This window comes from Falco cherrug, chromosome 3 (genome assembly GCF_023634085.1).
Source record: "Falco cherrug isolate bFalChe1 chromosome 3, bFalChe1.pri, whole genome shotgun sequence".
Taxonomy (NCBI): Eukaryota; Metazoa; Chordata; class Aves; order Falconiformes; family Falconidae; genus Falco; species Falco cherrug.
In genome coordinates, this window is record NC_073699.1 from 31,499,857 (window position 1) to 31,517,153 (window position 17,297).

At 41.1% G+C, this 17,297-nt stretch overlaps 1 protein-coding gene across 4 annotated transcripts in view; it reads right to left on the minus strand.

Annotated features, from left to right (window-relative positions):
* PLEKHF2 (pleckstrin homology and FYVE domain containing 2) overlaps positions 1 to 17,297 on the minus strand; it is a 33,799-nt gene that overhangs the window by 3,679 nt on the left and 12,823 nt on the right. The window contains exon 1 of one of the 4 annotated variants that reach the window (XM_027814256.2): positions 1,092 to 3,885. The exons of 2 other annotated variants lie outside the window; for them this stretch is intronic. The gene's annotated coding sequence lies outside the window, so the exon portion shown is untranslated. Of the gene's footprint in view, positions 1 to 729; positions 1,059 to 1,091; positions 3,886 to 17,297 lie in introns of those variants that run through there. One more of the 4 variants, XM_027814255.2, reaches the window with a different exon arrangement.

Below are 17,297 nucleotides of genomic sequence, written 5' to 3' on the forward strand. Positions count from 1 at the left end.
GCCTATCCTCCTGAACTTACAGTCTGGATGGCAAAAGAAAGTATCGCCCATCATTCCAAATTCTAATACTGACAAACATCAACTTAACTGAGCTGCTTGGAGACCCATGTTCATGTTAACACAACAAATAAAAATGATATAATTGATGTTCACATAGGAAACCGCCATGCCCGAGCTCAGTATTGCTCTTTTTGCAGTACGTAGACATTAAATCATGGGCCAAAACTATGACTCTACCTGCCAGAAACATTTTGTACAGGCCACAGCTTGCACCCACCAGCACCTGCTTTCATGGCAAACTTGAGCAAAGAACAGGGAGTGAGTCACAGCTGGTGGCCTATCGCCTGCTCACTGTTGCCTTCTTTTTGCAGGGGTCCCACAGTCCCTCCCTCCTCACCTACTGGAACCACATTGCAGCATCAGGATCAGGTGACATACACAAGCAGACCAGCACAGAGGATAAGCCACACAGCTTGCAACTGCTCCTGAGAAAGACTTTGTGACCTGCACTGGCTTAAAGTTTAGGCAAGAAGACTTCGTATTTCAGGAAGTGCTGATGAACTGAGTACGTATGTTCCAGCTACCACTTAAAACCACCCCTCATCCTTCCCCAAGCAGCAAAGAAGATTTTCTCTTGAAAGGGTAAGGTTCCTAAGGCATCCAACGGGGAACTGAAAATAAGAAGCCTCTATAGTGATTCATACGTCACCAAACCGCTCTGTAGCCTACCTTTTACCCTAGAGCTTCCCAGGCAGAAGTCAGGCAAAGGAAACTTCTGCCAGTCTGATCCAGATCTGCTCCCCTCAAGCTCCTCCTGAGTACAGCAGCCATGAACCTGAACTGTGTGCTTGACGACAGCGAGAAAGCTGGCAGAGGCGAGTACTAAGGACAGACCTGTCTCTCAGCGGGCAGAAGACCGCTCTCCTGTGCCTTCCTTTCCAGCTACCACAGGGCTGACGCTCACAACACCCTTTGGTACAAGCACAGCTTTGAACAGGCCTGAAGGAGGGCAGAATAGCCAACACTCCAGCGCCTGCTACCTGTGCTTCCCAACACGATCCCCGTTTGGGAACTCCTCTACATTCACCTACCTTTTCTTTTAGGTCTACGCTGCCTGCCATCCATAGAGCACCAGCTGTAACAGAGATGAAACTGGGCTGAAACAAGGCTCAGACTTGATGCTGCTCAGACTCTCACTCTGCCACAACCTGATCCAGTCAATCTTCTTCCCATGACTCAAAGCCCAGATCCTTGCTTACAAAATAGGGATGAAACTTCTTGATAGAAGCATGGTGGCAGAGAAACCTCTCATCAGGCCTCATCTAAATAAGTATGTTACCTATCATTATACAAATCCACACGGCCAATGTTAAGTGTGATTAAAAAATAACCTATAAGTTACTACTTTGAGAGTTTAATTAGTTCCACAAGCAGGCTTGCTCAGACATAACTAAACCGACCTTTTTTTAAGTTCTGCACAAACATCACCTTGTATCGAAGTCTGACAGAGAAGACAGAAGTATCTATTAAAGATATTACTCAGCATTACTTTTGAATTGTCTTTGCGTGCCTTACAGCATTAGTTACAGCATGCAAGTATTGTGTTAACCAGTTTTATGGTTAATGGAATTATAAAGCCACCAAATCTGAGTTTATTTTGATCTGCAGAAGGCCAAGACAAAACACAAACTGCCTTATAAAAAGTATTCAAAAGATTTAACTGTGCTGCATCAAGGCACACAAGCAAGTACACCTATGCTATTTCTACCAGGTATCAAAGAAAAAAAGGCTGACCTCCTCCGTTACCCTGGCCAGTGGCTTCCGATTTGATCAGTTAGAAAGTGTAAAGCTTTAAGTCATCTTTGCTGTGAAGCAAACATTTCTTTCTGTTCTTCTGTGATGGGTTGACCCTGGGTGGATGCCAGGTGCCCACCAAAGCTGCTCTATCACTTCCCCTCCTCAGCTGGACAGGGGAGGGAAAACAGACTCAACTTGGGGGGAAATTAACCTAATTTGTTACCATCAAATCAGAGTAGGGTAACAAGGAAATAGGAACAAATCTTAAAACACTTTGACCCCCACCCTCCCTCTTTCTGTGCACAACTTCACTCCCAATCTTTTCTACCTCCTCCCCACCAGCAGGCACAGGGGGACAAGGAATGGGGGTTGCAGTCAGTTCATTGCACATTGTCTCTGCTGCTCCCTCCCCCTCAGGGGGAGGCTCCTCACACTCTGCCCCTGCTCCAGCCTGGGGTCTCTCCCATGAGAGACAGTCCTCCACAAACTTCTCCAACGTGGGTCCTTCCCACGGGCTGCAGTTCTCCATGAACTGCTCCAGTGTGGGTTCCTCCCACGGGGTGCCATCCTTCAGGAACAGACTGCTCCAACGTTGGTCCCTCACAGGGTCACAAGCCCAGCCAGCAAACCTGCCCCAGCCTGGGCTCCTCCCTCCACAGGTCTTGTCAGGACCCTGCTCCAGCACAGGCTTCCCACAGGGTCACAGCCTCCTTAACGCACCGACCTGCTCCAGCATGGGGTCCTCCATGGGCTGCAGGTGGATATCTGCTCCACTGTGGACCTCCACGGGCTGCAGGGGCACAGCCTGCCACACCGGGGGCTTCAACATGGGCTGCAGGGGAACCTCTGCTCTGGCTCCTGGAGCACCCCCTGCACCTCCTGCACTGACCTGGGTGTCTGCAGGGCTGTTGCCCTCACGTATTCTCACTCCTCTCTGGCTGCAGTTGCCGTTGTGCAGGTTTCACACATACCCCCTTCTTAAATATGTTATCCCAGAGGCACTACCACCTCTGCTGATGGGCTCAGCCTTGGCCAGTGATGGGTCCATCTTGGAGCCAGCTGGCATTGGGTCTATCGGGCACAGGGGAAGCTTCTGGCAGCTTCTCGCCCTGCTACCAAAACATTGCCACACAAACCCAATACATCTTCAATCAGAATAACCATCACTACCTTCTTTGTTAAGCTGAGGACTGAAATACTTGTCAGTCATCTCTACAGGGAAGATGGGGAGTCCAAGTGGAAGGAGGAAAAAACCCCCACCAATAAAAAAAAAAAAACAACTGTTATTTCCATCTCCTTCATCAGCTCTACTTTTCTGAACCATGACTCTTGTCAAAGTTCTCAAAGCTTTGTCCATCATTCCCTTTAAGAGAGGCCCACAAGCAGACGTTGTACTAAATCCCTAAATCCTCCTGCAACAACAAAACTTAGCTGATACAATTCAGCCTTGTTTCCTTCTGTAGCGATACCAACTTATGTTATCTGCCCCCACCCTGTTCCCTTGTGCCATCACAAAAGCTACACAGCAAATCAGATCAGCGCTGATCAAGTTAAGAACAAATCAGAGTGCTTTAGGGCTCAGGTTTGCTGGTTAGCTGCAGGGGAAGAACGGGAAGGGAGGCAGGTGCTTAGACAGTGCCCTGCACAGAAAGTGCATTGGCTTAAACTGATCAGTAAACAGAGGTATTACAGCTTTGCAGTTTTTTTCTCTCAGGGAACAGCAGAAGACTCAAGTTGCATCAACACGATTCTTTTTTTTTTTAATGCTATTACTATATAGGCATATCCAAAAATACACCTTTCAACAGACACCTTATTTCCTTCAAGCATTCCAAGCACCAATACTAACTTATACACATGGGGACACACAATAACCACCCTTTACATGTTTTACTAAGCATGAAGATCTAACCTTTTTTTTTTTATTATTTTCCTCCTTTTTTACATATATACCAACTAACTACTACCACATGGCAAGGAGGCACAACACTGGCAATTGGGAGTGAGATTTTTGGGTGATTAGTTTTACTTCTACTACAGCCTTGTCTAATGCAGAGGTGCCACTCTGCAGAAATGCTTTTGGCTTGCCCCAACTATTATCTATCTACCAAGGAGAAAGTACTAAGGAAGGAATGCAAAAGATAAGCCAGGAAATTTTAGGATGACAACAAATACACAACTAGGCTCAAAAACCAAATTCAGGCATCTGACTGCCAAAGCCCAAGATTTGTAATGAGGGTTAATTGCCATTAACTGCCAAATAACCATTCCCATCTAACAACACACTAGCAATAAACAGCCTTTGCAAGTGCCAAAGTAGACCAACAGCTGCTTCGGACTTCAAAAACAAGGACTCAGTCACAGGGTCAGTCTAAAGTTATTTAGTAATCCCCATGTTCCCTATGAAGTGGAGAAGGAAATAAGTCAAAAGAGCGCAAAGTGGACAGGCAAAGAGAATACACTTTTCTGCAGGTACAAATCAATGTGCTACTTCTAAACTTACACTTTTATACACACTATCTGCAAATTACAACAATTTAGATGCTTTAGCTAGTCTGCAAGGGGGAACACCCACTCTCTCACACACACACCCCAGCCCCCAAAAAACCCCACAGTCACACTGACAGGTTTCAGCAAAGCTCATGGTGTGAAGTTACAGCAACCTGCAGGAAAGCACTCACTGCTCCACAACTCCAGTTCAGCCTCTCTGCACTCCCTGCCAATACACAGCAAACTCTGTTCAAGGTCACCATGAAAGCTTTCAAAATACAAGTCACTGGGAGAAGAAAACAGTGGGAGAAAAGGCTAAAGGTTTTAATTAACTGTTCTCTAGGATGACCTAAGAGAAAACAACTCTAACCAGGATCACTTAATAATCATTATGGCTTGAAACCAAGACACATGACTCCAGAACTTGTGCTGAAGACCGCACTTTCAGCTTGTTGTGAAAATCATTACTGACTGGATTTAAAGCAAGAATTCAGGGCAAGTTAAGGACTATTAGGACAAGATAATCTCATCTCTTCTAGATTGAAACTTTCATCTATAAAGTTCTACAAATTCTGCTCTAGCAGCCTCAATTAAGGTAGCAAAAACCACAGACTGCTGCTGGATTATTCCACCTTTCCAGGACATGAATTTTATTTTCCGACACTAATAGATTAGATTTTTAAAGAAGTAAGCACTCTGTCATTTTTCTCATAAATTTTTAGAGAACTAAAAATTAAAAATCCATTTGAAATCCTATGCATGCTAATGCTTATTCACCTTCACTAGCCTTTTCTGAGAAAGGAAGGCAATTCAGAAACGGTAATGAGAAACTACCTGGGAAGTATCATGATTACAAATAATAAAGAAACATGGGAAAAACAGACCAGAATACAACAGAGAAGCCATCCCCCAAGTCACAAGAGCTAAAGTTAGGAAAAGTGCACCTCTACTCAAGAGCACACAGACCAAGGAGATGTTAAATTAAAACACTGCCTGTACACATAAAGGAACTTTTAACGCCAAGATGTCACGGTCCAAAAACTATGCAAGGTTATCAATTACCAGTCTTTAAAAATTACAATAATCTCTTCTTAAAGCATATTCAGATATATTGTAAAAGATAAGAGATCATGCCCTGGAACTGGGTGGCAATATCCTCCTCTCTGCCAGCTAAAACTTTCTTGAAGTTTCTACTGTTGGCTACTGTAATAAGCAGATACTGGATTACTGTCCTCAAGATGCAGGATCTCAAGACCTTATCAAGCAAAGCAATTCCCAAGTGATGGCAAACTGTCGAAAACATACCTCGAATCTTCCCTAAAGCACATGAGGAATAAACCAGAACCATGGGCTTCAACATGACGGGCTAGACAGCTCCACTTGAGGGAAAAGTGGGAGCATCTTATACATAGTCTCGGTTTACGGATGCTATTAAATCAAAAAACCTCTAAACCTACTGTTCAGACTTTTAGCACATTCGACTTGTTTCACATTTTTTGCACACAAACTCCCAAAGGTCCCCAGGCCCTTATGCAAGGATGACTATTTGTCTATAAGGACCATCAATCCATCACATTAGGTTCATTTTCTGCGTCCAGACTGCAGTGTAGTACCAGCTGCTAATCAAAACTTCACAAAAATAAATAGATGACCCTTTAAGAAAAATTAGCTACATAGAGCTACACCACAAGCACAGTTCAGCAGCCTTTTCGAATACATAGATCTCAACTCTCAAAATGCTGCAATACCTTCAGTTTGTCCTCCTTCTCTCACACATGCTCTCAGTAAGCCCATTTCACAATGAAGACCCTGGGCAAAGGCTTTCATCTCCATAGCATAACACACTACTTAAAGATGACAAAATATTTCTTGATACAGAAAGCCCCATCTCCTTTACCATATGCAGAACAGTCTTTGACACCAAGTTATTTCTACTTTTACTCACAAGATGCTTCTACAGAAATAAAAATTCTGAACGTACCAAGATCATCTTGCTCCCCTATTCCATTCCAGTTTTGCATTTGTATCCTGTTGGAGAGAACAGTCATCTTCAAAGTGAGCAAACTTAGATATTACTGAAGCCTTTGAGGAACCAAGTTACCCACTTAGCGAAAACAGAACCCATGTTGAAGTAGTAACATATTTACTACTTTTATTAACATTCCAGGCTACAGCAGCAGAAAAGTAATTTTTGGGGGACTGCTGTACACTGACAAGTCACTTCCCACATAATTGTTTCTTTCTGCCACTGTATCCCAGTGACCAAACCAACCACCTGCCAGGACTCAGTGCTTCTACAGGTCTTACGTAAAATAGAAGAACGTTTGTTCTATATGCCAGCTCTGCTCTTGATTGAGGCCTGACTAAGCTGCACAGAATAGCTATAGCTGAAGACAGACATACTGAGCAACCCTGACTTACATAGCTACACCTAATTCAACGCTGCCAGAAAAAGCCTTCTACTATTACATTAGCAGTGTAGCAGCTCACATGATCACACAGAGCCGAACCACAAATAACACAAAGGTGCTGGAGGGGAGAAATGAGATGAAAAAAGCTATTATGGCATAGTGATGCAGACTGCATACAGCTCAGTGCAAAAACATTTCCTCACCCCAGCTCAGTGCATACTACCATCACGGCAAGCACACGTTTAGACTGCAGGACAGGGTATGCAAGAGAGGGATGCAACATCAATTCCCAAGTTTCTTCAGCAATACAGCAGAACCTGCAGTGCTCCATTACTTTCTGGCCTGGGCAAGAACAAGTCTTGTCCAGTACACAGTCCCTGCTAACAAGCATTAATTAATAAGCACATAATTTTTAGCATTCTTTTTCTTCAACAATCCTTCAAGGGAGGAAAATGCTACTGCCCTTGCCATAATTGCCAGTTCATTTATCATCATCTTTACAATTAGCAATTAGGCTGTTAACAACATTTCACACATTGCATTAATACAAAGCAGGCAATCTAGATTTCTCAGAGCCATGGTATCAAGATGCAGGCAGCTCATCCATTACTACATATATTCACAGTTAAGGTGACAGCTTTAAAGAAAAAATATTTAAGCTGCTGGAAAAAGTACAAGAGCTCAAAACCAACCACACAGAGGTCCATCCAGTCCTAAAGCAGCAGCAGCAGATTCTGGATGTTTCCAAGCCATATTCAGTAACACAAGTCCAATAAAAAACAAAAAACAAAACCCACATCACTAACCACAGTATCTGATCACACCAGTGGAATGGATGAAGTGAGATGTAGATATTGTTGCAGTGAAGCTAATGCAGAGAATAGCAAAGAGAAGACTCAGAAACGTTGGCATACAAAAGAAATAGAATAAAGAAAGAAAAGGTAGAAATAGCAGGTCTAAATGAAAGCACATTATACCTTACAACCCAATTAACTTCTAAATAATTATCCAGTTGTCATACAGAGCCCTTGTTCTCACACCTGCATCTGAACATACAGACAACATCAGCAACCATGTTTCACCAGATACATTCAAACTAACCCATTTTCCTTCTTTCCCAAGGGTAACACAGGTTTCATAATAAGAGTTTCTGTTCAGAGTCACTTAATAAAAGGCAAAAAAGTTAAAGGTTTTATCCTGTCTGACTCCACAACTCGAAGGGTCTGAATAAAACAGATTTAAAACAGAATTGAATCTTGTTTTTATTATACTTAATCAGACAAGTTAAACGTACATGAAAGGTACAGAAGATCAATTAAAAGACAGAAACAAGTAAACTGTAAACCTAAGACAGACAAAACTATCTGCAGACCAGATATCTAATGTGCATTAAATAACTGGTTTGTAACACAACTCATCTTTTGGATCTACAGAGGAAAACATCACACTGTCTCTAAACCAAGGGTTCATCAGGCAGAATCAGTCATTTAGTACATATACATATATTTTTTTGTAACAGGTTTCAAATAATTGGTATGTTATCACATCAGATTAATTCAGCTTTCCTCTTGCACTTTGCCTATGCAAGGAAGACATGCTAATTAGACTTACAGTTGAATAAACACAAGCAGTTAAGTTACACAGAACCTTTACACGTCCCTCTGATTTAAAGCTATGTCTGAAATGGTAATATCGCTACTGTTTGTGAGCAAACTTTCAGCTATGAAGGTATCTCAATACTGTAATACAGTACTCTAATCTCTATTAATATTAGATGTATTGCTCTTCAGAGCAACACTTGACTTTCTGCACCACTGCCAAGTAAAACAGTGTAAATTTCTGAAGTGCAACCTGTTTAAGGAAGCCATCAATGTCTAATGCTTTGAAAATAGTTTTAGTGTGGAAAATTGCTGAAATAAACACATGCACAGCAGTTAGAAATTCTAAGTTTCTGATACAGAAGAGAAAGCAGCGTTAAGTTTTAAATCTTACTTTGGCTTCACTAGTTCCACCTCCTACACAGCCTCCTTCAATATATACAGAGAAGGATGATACCATTCGTTTGTCGTGAATGTTTCACTGTGTCATCTTCACTGGCAAAATTAAGCTTTTCTATGCACTTAGATCTGATTAGCTGTAATCAGAATCCAAACATTCACACACAAGTCAGCACTACCTGTCAAGGACCATAAAGGTAATAACAAGAGCTAGATTAAACATGATACAGAAATAGCAGCAAGAGGTATTTAATTAAACTTTATTTCTACCATTCAGTGTGTAAAATATTGAGGAAAACAAAGTTTGAAGTATCCATTAACCCATTAATGAATTAGTACTTCATTCTATATTTTATAGTTAAATACAACAATTAATTGAAAGTTTTAATATTGATTCTATATATCCATTGTTCACCGGTTGCTTCTTATGAAACAATAAAAAGACCAATTTGAACATAAAGTGAAGTTAAAAGACATTTGACCCCAAAAATATGTTGAGAGGAGATAGAAGTATGATAAACACTTTCTAAAGGTCTTCATCACTGCTAAAAACTTGACACGTCAGTAACAACTAAATGCCTGTGCTGTGCTGGAGCTAGCTGTCCTGGGTACTATTTAAAACATAAGACAACATCTGTCAGTTAAAGAGAAATACAGTCTTCTAACAAGCAGTTCTCTAATAATTCTCCTCACAAAAGTATTCCCAAAGCTGTTGTATTTAGCAAATTGTCTTGCTATTGCTACTGTAACCAGCTGGTAAGGATGCAGAGGATAACCCTGATGGTTATCTGAAAGACAGGAGTATCAACAACAACAAAAAGCAGCATCACGATACTGCAAAGAAATAACACGGACCAAGAGATTACAGAGACTATATTAAGGTAGAGATGACAGCAGGAAAGGAGGCAGTAAGATCCATCTCTTAACTTCTTCAACACAATCTTTATCCAGGAGCACTTCTGAGTAATCTGGTTAATGGCTGCAGCATTCAGAAAGGTACCGGTAACGGGACAGAAACTTTTGACTTTATTTACAGACACACAAAAAATTACCTTTTCCTTAAGACAGTGTATGCTGTTGCCTCTTTGCACCATTTCTCACACCCTTATTAATTACTGGCATTTAATAAAGTCAAAAAAAGCAGCAAGCTGAAACATGGAAAAGGATGGTGGCAATACTGAGGCTGCTTTTGATTACTCCAAGGAAGCAAAGATGCTTGTGACATTTTCATCCCAATACTATAGAGAAAACAGTGTAAGCATCAATCAGTACTAGATTGGCAGGAAAGTGGAATGTATAATGTGTGGACCTCTCCCAAGTCTCATTTCTATGATTCTGAGGGCAATGTTTTCTACGTGAATGTGATTTTTCAATTCCCCACTGTGAAGACACTGCTTCCTGCATTGCACAAGCCTGTGGAGCAATGGCTGCAGTGTGGGGAAACACAGATGAGCTAACTCACTCCCTCACTCATATATCCAGTACAAACCACCAGTCTTAACCTTTCATTTGTCTCAACCTGTTGGCTGATGTTCTGGCATCAGCCACAGGCTCACAGAAACCATGCGGGAAATATGTTAACAGCAATCACGTTACTTCATACTGTAATACTCTGCCTTGAAATATTTTAGAAATCTTTAGATTATTTCTCAGTCCAGCATTTAGTCATGTCCAAATAAATCACAAAAGTAAATCCATGCATTTGTTTAGTCAGGTATCTTCATAAACCCATAATTACCATAGTAACCCAGGCAGATGTTTGGGTTTTGTTTTTAAATTGCTGCAAATGACTGTCACAAGTCCAGTCCTACTAAAACTCTTCTTGAAGGTAAAACATAGAAATCCCTGTTTTAACTGCCTAACAATTTACAATTTAGAAATTCTTTCAATACACTGCAGTTAATTTTAGTATACTCTTGATTTCCAACTTATAAAGGACTGCCATTTCACTTTAATTGACCAGTTGTGCAAGAATTGCTCATAGAATGTAAATGACTAAATGAACAAAAAAACCTTTATTATCAAACCTGCATGGCAAATGCATTAACTCTCCAAATTTGCAATAGCCATTATGCAATTAAGCTAGGAATGCCGAGAAAGGCCAACTGCATTTGGGGGATGGAGATAATTTCTAGGTAAAGCTTTCAAGATGTATGACATTATTATATTCCCCAGCCCACTCAGAAGCTAGTTTGGATACAAAAAGCTGTTTTTAGCAAAACACTATCTGTTTTGCCAAGTAGCATATGTATTAGCACAGCAAGAGCAGAGCAATGCTGTTTCATTGTCCAGGCTACCCTCCCTCACAGCCAGTACACTGCCTGAGCTGCTGTATCAAGGCAAAACCATCCAAGTCCTGACATTAGCTTCTCACGAGGTTTGGTATTTAACATAATAACCCTCAGCTGGAAAGAGGACACCAATTTAACCTGCTTGTAAACAGAAAGACTAGCTCCCACGTCCTGAATGAGTTGTAATGCTAACTAATCATAGAGGGGACCTGAGGAAAACAAAGTCATGGGGAAGCTGGCTGCCCCACCGGACAAGTCTGGCCAGTTTGCAGCCCGCCCTGCACGAAAGGCAAGAAGAACCACCTCAGCTGTAACGCCACGTGCCATAAATGCCAGCACCCCTGCTCCAAGCAAGAAACATGTGGCACCCATTAAACAGACACAGAAATACAGAACTGCTGAGTCCCAGAGCTGTTCCCACTACCTTCTCCCATTTGGCAGCAACAGAAAATACAGAAGACGAGAACCCAAACAGTATTGAAGGGTTCACACCACAGGGAAGCACCTGATCAGGAGAGCCTCGACCAACTGGAAGTGGTTGTATTCTGCCCTCAGCTTCACTGGAAAAAGTCCTTGAATGTCTCTTGGCGTAGAAGAAGCCTCACTGTGGAAGCCCAGGAGCAATACACATGTAAGAGATCCAGCTTGTTAATGAAATCAGCTGCTTATTACTACTATTTATAGTAGTATATACTTCTATTTATAATAAATATACTTCTATTTATAATGAACCATGGTAGCTGATACTGGTTTTGTCTCTTGGCACAATAAAGACAGAGCTGCTGCTGGAAAGAAACATGCAGTTCTCCACCCACCACCTGGTTCGTAATCAAGGGCTGGAGGAGCAAAGGGAGCAACTTCCTAAACTCATTTCATCTCCGTGTCCTTTATCCGTCTGTCAACAAGCTGAGCACTCTCCAAGCACCACTACAGGCTTACACAGCTCCGAACAGCCCTTGTGAAACACAGTACTGCCAGTCGAACCGCTGCCATTCAGATGAGAAAATTCTTAATGCCGTGAAAGAGGAAGTAGCCAGCACACGCATGTGTAAACCAGGTAATGGCTAGAATTAAAGGTATTAAAAAAAGAAGCAAAACCAAAAAACCCCCCAGTCACACAAGCCTGAAAGCTCGAGTTCTGCAGAGGTGAACAGGCAGGCCTGACCCACCACGACCAGTGTTTCCAGTGTGACATCAAACTCATCTACCAAAGCACAGAAAGCAAGATCCAGCAAATATGGATACTGAAATGGGTATAAGTAAAAAGGCTGAGGTTTTCTATGTTTTTATATATATATATATATATATAACCCCACGTATATATAAAAACTATAATACACATGTGACCTTTTACTTAATCAACAACAATCAACTGAAAAAATCCAATACTAAAATCAAATCTTTGCTGCCATGGGAAAATGCCCTTATATTTCAACTTTCCATTTGCATTTATTTAGGAGCACTAGCAGTGGTTAGCTTAGCCTCTGCTACTAGCAAATTGCATCTTTCATCTTAACCAAAGTACTGGGAACATACACGAGAATCGTTTCAAAACCAGATTCCACAGATCCTGAGTCCAAAAACATCCAAGTTCCTTCCAAAATTCTCCACAGCTCTGAGTAGCTAAAAGCCACCAGAACAACACAGACAACAGACCAACACCTCTGAAATGCGCCAGAAAAGTCAAAGGCAGAGGACAGGAGCCTGGGATCCTGCTCTGGTTCGAGAAGCTCCAGCAGACATGAACCCATGATGGGCCCATGCTTAAAGGATTACTTGACCAGGCTGTGATACCAAAAACTGGAGTAAGTTTTTCTGTTTACAACTTAATGTTTCCCTACTCCAATTGTTTAGCTGTTTGAAGAGTCTCTCCCAGCAAATGTTATTTTCCAGTTTGGCAGCAGCGATGTACTCCTCCCTTCCAGGCTGCCTGGACAGGCGCCGGGTGTGCCCTTCCCATCTATGCTGCCTGTGAAGGAACAGCTTAACTGGTGACAGCCCACTTCGGCAGCACAGGGGCACACACCTGGGCTAGCAAATAACTTTACATACACAAATACCACCACGCTTAACATTAAATGGATTGGGGGAGGGACATGAAAAATCAATCACAAGGATCTGACCAGTTTCAGAGCAATCTAGATCCTGCCTTAAGTTTTTGCCAGCCCAGCACACTGAAGAGAAGCCACAAGCATCAACATACCTTTTAAATCTTGAAATAAACAGACTTACTTAAATTCTTTCGGGGAAGGGACACAGCATCATAAGTACAGGAAAAACAGATCCCGATACAGCTGTTCAAGATGAAGCGTTGCCAAATCCATCTTGCAAGCAGTTCTCCAAAACCAGATTGGTTGTGTGGTTTGTTGTTGTTACAGATTATTGTATTGGGAGCACACGTGGAGGCAACTTGCTAACAGCTAGCTAGACTGTCTCTCAGTCAATGTGAAAAAGAGGATTTGGTCTTCAGTGACTGAAATAAATAGTATTTGCCAGCATGCTGCTTCTTTAACCTACAAGTAGAGAACATTTATAGGATTTCCAATGTGTATTTCTTATACGCAAGTATACACTAAAAATTGCACCTCCTAGATTTCAAAGCACCTGCATGTTTTAGCACTTGAGAGCTACCAGAACATCTACATGTTCAAGTAAGCTTCCTCAAGTTAACAGGATTTTATTTTCCCTTTCTTCATGAATGCACATCTATGACACACCTGGCTTTGCTCATTGGCTTATGCCTTTTTGCTATGCACAGGTACTTAAAACAGCCAGTATTAAAAAACAAGTTTTCTGTAATAGGTTTTCTTTAGTTTACTTTTATTAACATTATGAGAGAAGTTACCGAATTTTACTAGCAGCCCTAACGAGGACTAGACTATACGTAATTGATTATAGTACGACCAAGCTACAGAGAGAGTTACCAAGCAGCCAAATCTAGGCAAAGAGCAATTAACTTCCTACCAATAACTGCAACACAAAAGGACCTCTGCTTTTAGCTAACCATGTTTTAAAATGGAGCAAAGTTTTCCCATGCAGTCTCACAGTTTACAAGCACAGTAGCATAACCACATCATCACTATCTCATTTTATTATATCAATATTATTTTCACATACATGTGTCCTTTAAACTCAGCTATCCTGTTATAGGAAAAGAAGCTGCATAATAAAGAGGCTTTTTTTTTTTTACCAGCTCAGTAATTCCAAGCATTTCCACAAAACTACACAATACACAAGCCAAGTAACAACACTCAACCTCCTTCTCTAACCAGGTGCAATCACTTCAACTTTGCTGCTGCTCTTAACTCAAGGTAAGAAATCTCCTATTTAGGGATCAACCCTAATACTATATTATACTGTAGAAATACTTTCAGGAGGCTAGGCAGCTGGCCACTACCTAACAGGGTCAGACAAAGCACTGCTACGGTGTATTTTCAGTATTGCAGTACAAACTCCGGCATGTTCAGACATATTTATTCCTTAAAATTCTTAACTCAAAAAGAAAGTGCCAAATAATTTCTAACACTTATTCACCAGCAACAACAGACTAAGGGCAAGTATGGCTGGCTGCAAGGAACCTTCTTCCTACCATTTAAACTAAACCTCCTAAAGAAGTCACTCAAATTGGTACCAAAAAGTGGCTCAAGCCCCAGTAGCCATGCGCACAGCAGGGCTATCATCAGGCTGCAAACCACCAGCCCAGCAGAAACCAGGGGTTCACCGGCAGCCAAAACACAGCTTGGGGCTTGGAAACAAACCACATGTTGTGATTTTCGGGAAGCCTGACAATACTGAAGCGCTACAGTCGTGGACCTGTCACTGCGGTCCCCCAGCAACACTTAAAATTTATTTATCCAGCAATATTTAAAATATTTAAGGTGATAAGCCATGCATTGAATTGCTCTTTCCTGACCAAAGGACATAAGCCCTTTTTTATACCACATGCTGCTACCTGGTGATGTATAGGTGAACAGTGAAGGTCTAGAAAACAAACATCTGACAGCTATCAACAAAAGCCAAAAGGAAAGCTTTAACAATGACACCATAAATAAAATTTGTCAGTCACGTAACCAGCTTTGCAGTCATAACCTGTGTGTTAAAAGGGCAGTTCACTTGTCTCCATGCTGCTAACTTACATCAGAAAGGAGGGGGAGGAGGGAGGATCGCTGTCAACACAGAGCTTTCAGAACAGAAGTACGCTGAAAATCTCAGTCTCAGAAGTTTTACATTTACCAGCTAAGTCAGAAGAAGTTTAAAGAAGGGGGTGGGGGTGAATGTCACTTCCTGAAAGAACCCCGTAATCACAATGGTTTGCTTTAGGTGGCCTTCCTGGGAAATGTACTCACTGGCCTTTTTCCCTTTTACTGCTTGGCAAATGTGTTTGATGCATTTTAAAGTTATGCAGAAAGCACTTGGAGTACAGACATTAGAGCACTCAGCACAACCCAGTCCTCTGAGTGCAATAAACACCGTCCAGAATACCGCAGGGGCTTGTGGCCCACATGATTCTCATCCAGCAGGCCATTTTCCTTTGCTTTTAGGCCCTCACTGCTGCAGCAAAGATGACGATCTAGAGGAAACTGTGGAAGCTGCACAGAGGTTTGCACTGAAGTTAACCTGCACAGCTCACTGTTTCGAGAAAGATGCTATCGGACAACCTGAAGAGTAGCATGTACAGTACACTCTTTAATATTAATTTGCATTAACAAATTACGCATACACTTTAGAAATGCAAATATCAAAGAACATGCTGTAACTTTTCCTTTTGTAGAAGGCATATTAAGTACTTAAAAGCAAAACTGTTACCTCTAGATGGTATGTTTGAAGTACAAGAGGTATCTAGGGAAAGCCAAAGCTGCTGACAGAAAGATCAGATACATCACTATCTAGCAGCTTACCCGTATCTGTTTGAACCAGTACAACTTCTCAAGAGATTGCATCTCAACACAGCAACTAACTGCTTGTTTGTGATGCTATTACATTTAGGAGCTGGGATGTGTGTAGAGAACATATTCCTGTATTTGAAATCCTTAACCTTCAACTATTTGTCCATATTTTAAACTTATACAAAATGCCAAAATCCTGCTACATTACATACACTTACGTGTATTATGCTTAATGCTGTTGTATTGTAAAACATAATGATGCAAAGAGAAAACAAAGTCACTCCCAAATAATTTTTAAAATACTGAAATTATTTACAACCACCAGCAGGCTTAAAAAAAAAAACAAAAAAACAAAAAAACAACCCCAAAACAAAACACAAACCACATTATGTCCAAGCCAGCAGCACTCTTACCTATTTATGCAACTTTTAAAAAACAAAGTAAACATATCAGCGCATTTTTTACTATGCAGTATTAAAGCAACAGGCTGACAAACATGAAGCACCCTTGTGTTCAGTAACACTTCTGCACAATACTACTTATTTTCATGTAAGGAGAATCTTTGTCCTACAACTCTCAGTCAAGCCTCTTCTCATGCAAGTGGACTCATCTATTTCAACAGGACGACTGATGTGGCTCAAATTTACAGGACGCTACTTGCTAACACAGTCATCATCACATCTTACAGCTCATGACTGCTAAAATAATCCTCAGTATAGTAAACATGTTCTACCACACCTATCTACAGAGTAGCTTTTCATCCCCCTCAACTGTAAAAACAAGTCCTTCACTAAATATGAAAACAAAACTTATTCCACAACAGCGAACTCTGCCATTTACTTCATAGGGAAAATGTTTAAATATGTGATTCTATTTCAAAAGCCTGGTTTTGCACTTTATGTATTCTCTTTTGGAACAATTCCAAGATTATCATCCTTTCATCAAATAACTGAATTAATCCTTGACAGTAGTAAAAAAAATAATAAATATATATATACACATACACAAGCACCATCTATAATTCTAACAAAATTACATTAATTAAATGGAAAAGTAAGCTTGACTATCAACAGAGCTCAGAATGAGTCACAAATGAACCTTTAGAACTTGAAGCAGTACAGAATAACCTTTAATTTCTTAATACAAAAATCAAGTAGTTAGCCTTCCCAATCAACATCTAAGAAACATATCCATTGTTAATGCTGGGGTTTCCTTATTTGACCTCACCCACTAATAAATGGCCTTTAAGAACAAAAACTTGCATGCCACTTGTTTGCTTGACCACCCCTTCCAACTTTTTATCCAACAAACGTATTTTCACAAAATTGCATCTGCAAGTGTTAAAAGCTTCCAAGCTGCCCCCATCTACGTGCCATAATTTGACCATAAGCTTTCACTCTAACACATCTAGCCCACTTCGGTGTG